This window comes from Mytilus trossulus, chromosome 11 (genome assembly GCF_036588685.1).
Source record: "Mytilus trossulus isolate FHL-02 chromosome 11, PNRI_Mtr1.1.1.hap1, whole genome shotgun sequence".
NCBI lineage: Eukaryota > Metazoa > Mollusca > Bivalvia > Mytilida > Mytilidae > Mytilus > Mytilus trossulus.
In genome coordinates, this window is record NC_086383.1 from 10,373,057 (window position 1) to 10,378,830 (window position 5,774).

General features: G+C 30.9%; 1 long non-coding RNA gene across 1 annotated transcript; it reads left to right on the forward strand.

Moving 5' to 3' along the window:
* Positions 1-269: 269 nt before the first annotated feature.
* Positions 270-3,445, forward strand: LOC134691699 (uncharacterized). Its single transcript, XR_010102184.1, has 3 exons — positions 270-370; positions 1,703-1,904; positions 2,617-3,445. It is a non-coding gene; the product is annotated as an uncharacterized LOC134691699 (long non-coding RNA).
* The last annotated feature ends 2,329 nt before the right edge of the window (positions 3,446-5,774 follow it).

Consider the following 5,774-nt stretch of genomic DNA (forward strand, 5'->3'; position numbering starts at 1 on the left):
TTGTTACATATCGTTGTAAAGATAATTGAACTTTGGCTGTCAGGCAAGTCAGTGTTTGTTTTAGCCAGGTTATATCTTCCTTCTTTTACATAAGAAATGACTGTTCCCTGTCTTTTTGTTTTAGCTTTGGATTTTGCAATTCGCTTAGGAATATGCGTTTATAATTTCTGTTTAGTACTTTATTATTTGACGTTTTAGTAACATGATGTAGTTTTCGTTATGTTTGCTCATTTATATCAAACCTTTATCTGAATCTCTTTCAGATGTTAACAATGCCAATAATTTCCACCAGTTAGTCAACCATGAAGATCTATTTTCGATTACATTTAGACAGAATACACAAATTCCACAGTGTTCAGTGGTTTATGGGGTAAATATTTAATATTGTTTTTTATTTGTATCATATTTAAAAAGGGACGAAAGATACCAGAGGGACAGTCAAATCTCATAAATCGAAAATAAACTGACAACGCCATGGCTAAAGATGAAATAGATGAACAGACAAACAATAGTACACATAACACAACATAGAAAACTAAAGAATAAGCAACCTACCAAAAACTGGGGTGATCTCAGGTGCTCCGGAAGGGTAAGCAGATTATACTACATATGCTTTTTTTCTGCACACAGATAGCAATGCCTTTAAACTCTTTTTTATTTGAGTACTAGTATACACATATATTGTAAACAATTTTCATAATTTTTCAAAATAATGTATATATTGAGATATTTTTAGTAATAAAATAATAATCATAGGTCACCGATACCATTCTGTATAGCTACACGTATATGAACCAAGAACACATTTTATATGGGTTAAAAAAATTAAACCAAGAAAAAATAATCCATTTCAGAAAAACTCTGAGTAACGATGAAATCAATTACATAATATGCCCATTAGAATCAACACTGGTAGTAGTTAATTGCACTCCTCTATTATCAAAATTGATTAATTTAAAAAAAAAAGCCTATTGTGTTCTGCTTTTTTTTTTTTTAAAGGCGGAAGACTCTCAATATACATTTAGCTACATTTATAATAAATAAGAGAAAAACATGTCAACGTCACCAACAAAAAACAAGATACGCACTTGTACTCTATTTGTATGCCGATACAATCATTTGTAAGTAACGCTTTGAAAATTGTTCCCAGGGTATAAAACAAATAGTTAAACAGCAACCTTGGGAGTTTCCTAAACAACGATCAATATCAAATGCCTCTAGTAACAAATGATAAAAGACGCCTACAAACAAGGTTTATGAGAGAGCACATGATTATACCACTGCCGAAGGCAAACTAAATTTTTTCAATGAATTAACATGCTTAACATGTTTGTTTACTATTGGGTTTAGTCGTCATACTTATCCATGAACCGATGATTTGTTATCTTCTTGACTTGGTACAGGAAATTTAAAGAGGAATGCTTGGTTCAACCTGGTGTTGTGGCTAGCCCAATCTCCCGGGTATATGACTATGTTAGGAATGTTAAATCAAAACATAACGTAACAAAAATTCAGTCCACATAAATATACGTGTAGGATTTTGGTCAATCCTTTCTTTTTTATATTTTGTAATTAAACCAAACAGCAACTAGATACGTACGACACATTCAAAACTCACGATTCCCACAGAACCTAAACGCCAATATGTCTGTGTAACGGTAAATCAGCTGAGATATGTTGTACAATATCGTAACTTTTTCAGCAAGCAGACTATTCAAAAGAACTTCAATCAACAACTGATTCCCGGAGTCAAGCTTACAGAATATATCTCCCAGGAACAGCCATCAAATCAAAGTGTCCAAAAACACTCAAAGTCATGTGTAATATAGGAAAAAGAAGAATAGTCAACACCCTGCAACCAGATAACGCAGATTGTCTTCATACCACATTAACACAAACGGAAGGTAAGCCATGGACATGTTATGTTCTTAAAACATACAACAACAAAAACAATGAATAACATAAACTTGAATAAAATAGTAAACAAAACAAATACTTTTGTTTTTATATCATGTCTAGTGAATTTTTACAAACATATGCACCCTTCATGTTTTATCCTCAATATTCTTAACGAAAGTGTTGCAGAGGAAATATATGTTCGTGGGAAAGTATTGTGCTTTCAATTTATGTATCATATCGTATATACCAGTTTATTGCTGAGTATGATTAAATTTAAATCATATTTAACGCATGTCTTTCAGTGATATGACAACGCCCTATTCTACATTCTGTTTAAAAATATATGGTTACAATTTGGAAATTAGTATGGCGTTCATTATCACTGTACTAGTATATATTTGTTTAGGGGCCAGCTGAAAGACGCCTCCGGGTGCGGGAATTTCTCGCTACATTGAAGACCTGTTGGTGACTTTCTGCTGGTTTTTTTTTATTTGGTCGGGTTGTTGTCTCTTTGACACATTCCCCATTTCCATTCTCAATTTTATCTTCTGTTTTCATATAATAATAAACGCTTTATAAAAGTTGACGTTTCAATTGCCAGAACATAGTGCTGTTATAGCATTGTAACTCTAACTTGAACTCAAAGAATAAATGTTGATAAATATCATTAACACATGTACACTGTACACTACACTAATAAACCATATTTATGTTTAGGACTCAAGGAACACGACAAGGATCAGACTATTGGAATTGTTGGACTTGTGATATTCATGATAATCTTTGTAGCCGTTGTTGGCAGCTGTATTGTTTCTATCATCATTATGGAATGTAAACGAGTTTTTAAGAGATATATATAAGTTACCTTCTCGACAGATTTAGATTTTGACATTTTTACAAAACTGTCCTTAAATGTTTCTTAAGAAATTTGTATTTCAAATTATATTTGATATATCAACATACATAGCAACGGTTGCTGAAATTAAATCTGAAGGTTTAACTAAAATTTTTGACATCGACCTACATCTAGAACATACATGATATAAATTAGAAGATCCGGTAGGTGTGTCAATAGCATTATATGTAGGCCAGGGTCCATGTCCTAAATAGTTTTTAGAAAAACCAAACATCACGTTTAAAAGTTAGCGCCTCTGAAATCGACATTTTAGCAAGTTTTGTAGTTTTTAACCTGCAATATTTTGTAAAGCGGTTATAGTAGTATTCGAATTTAGCAGTTCAAGGTCTAACTAAGTTTTCCAAACTTTTTATGATCTATTGTCTAGTTTTGCATTATTTTGTTACCATCTATTATCTTAAAGCAAAACTCATATCATATAATAAGTTTTGCGAGAAATATTCCTCTTTGTATGTAAAAAGGTAGGACAAATACACAGATAAGAGTTAAATCAACGTTCGAAAATCACAACATGACCATTAGTTAAGGAGGTCAACGCAGCAAGCACAGAAACCGACATCCTCTCTGAAATCATCATATTAGATGCATATTTGCGTCAGTTTTTGTTTGACTCAAGAGTTGTGAATATCTCTTATGTATCTGTTCTTGTTTTGTTCACAAAATATATAGAACAAAATGAACAGAGTGATTGAAATCTTACACGTGCTTTTATTTGTACTGTCATGTACAGTTGTCATTATAAAGGTATTTACATGATTGAAACATTTGTGTCTCTTGATATTTACTTCATTTTATTAACTGTAATTTACAAATGAAGAATCATCTTCAGTTTTTTTTAATAAAAAGCAACGTTTGTTGATGCATCTTAGAAAAACTAGAAAAACTAGAAACATATACATATAGATTATAACATTGATACAAGTGGAGTATCGGATTTATCCAATGAAGATAGTTAAATTATAAATTCTCTCTAATGGTTAAAAGATAAACTTTCTTCTTTTCTTTAACAAAATCCCTTCGAGTGCCTTCCACTTCCTAACACCTGTTAGAACATGGTGATCAATTCAGAGAGCTGAAAAAGGTTATGACCCTTTGACTAAGCCAATCATATCCTGAGATTACCGGCAACCTGACGTTGATTATTTTTTTTTTACAATTGGAAAGGGATAGAATTCTACAGAATTAGAGAAGTAGATATTTTGATTTCAATTATTTGCTATCAGTTATGATTTTAAACATTAACCTTCTTTTGATAATATATATTTATGACGAACTGTAAACAATTGAAAGTAGAATCCAGAAATAAACGTTATTGTAATAGGATATTTTCCCTGAATGATTTAAATTGTATTGCATACTTTATTAAAACATTCATTTGGTTAACTGAATTCCAACTTACAATTATAATTAAACTTGTTCATTTGTCATGCATTGTACTTTTTCACTATTATTGGTTTATTTTACGCCAGCATACAGGGTTGTATTTTTAACATGTCTTACAGGATGAGAGCAAGAAAAGTGACTACGTGACTAATAAAGTGTAATCTGATAATTTGTTTCTGTTATCTTAGTAATATTATCGTAACGAGGTATTGCAAGTATTGAAATAATAACGGATATAGAGTTAACTGATTGTGATACATTAATATTTGATTCCAGATAAACATATGATTGAAGCAATTAAGGTTTTGAAATGTTAACTTGAATTAAAAAATGTTCACATCCCTGTATAAAATTGTAGTTAATGGATTTCTATTTAGTGCTAAAAGTGCAAATGAACTTTGTCTAGAATGCTCTTCAACTTTAGACTTGATTGGCTTTTAAACTGTTTTATCTAAGCCTCACTGATGAGTCCTATGTAGACCAAACGCGCGTCAGGTGTATAAAATTATAAAACTGGTGCCTGAACTATTTTTATTAACAGAACTTTTGCCGATTTTCTTCCTATTTATGATTACAGTTGCCATTTGTGTAGATCAAAAACTGTGCATTGTGGATATTTAATTACCAAATTCTAAATTCGTTATTTTTTTTGAAATATATGCAAATTTTAGTCAAACATTAATGCGAAGGTCTGAAAACGGATAAATAAAGTTTCGGTATGTTCGAATGAACCTTTCTCTCGCTGTTGTAATAACCTCCTCAGTACGTACATCTGTGACAACTGTAGTAGTTTAGCAACGTATATGAGGCGCTTACAACAAAGATTAACTGGAAAGTCCATTACGATAAAGTGCTAAATATAAAAACCTTCCTTTGGATAATAAAACTCGTTTGATAGTTTCGTTGGGATACTGTCTGAACTATAAATAAAAAGTTATTTTTGATTTGTGAAATTTGCACTATAAAAAAATGTTGAAACTAAAGTTCTGGTTTGGATATGTTAATGTATATAGTTGTATGAAAATGTATTAATGACTTTGAAAAAAGTAAAATAAACCAAACGACCGATACCAAAAAAAAATAAATAAAAATATCGAAAATGACTTTTACATTTTTTTTATATGATGAATACCGGTTATATAAAAGTACACCTATTTGAAAACTAATTAGTTGTTTGTTTTCCATGTTGAATGAACATCAAACGAATGTTCAGTGACATCAACGAAACAAATTAACAAATGCATCTTCAGGAATTAGATAATTATTTGTTAAAATCTAAAATGATATCAGATAAGGACAAACATAGAAAAGGTTATTTTGCTTTATACAATATTCAATTTTCTGAACAAAACAAAACTTTGTCTTAATCGAAAAATCCAGTAATTATTTCTATCATTCTAGCTAAATATGAAAATAGGAAGATGTGGTATAATTACCCATCAGTTACTCTCCACAATAGACTAAATAATGGGTATTGACGAGACGTATCATGGTAGACCAATGTCCGGCGTTCGTCAGTCTGTCTGTCTTTCTGTGTGGAAGAGAAGCACTTTCATGACACTTAATATAGTTGTTT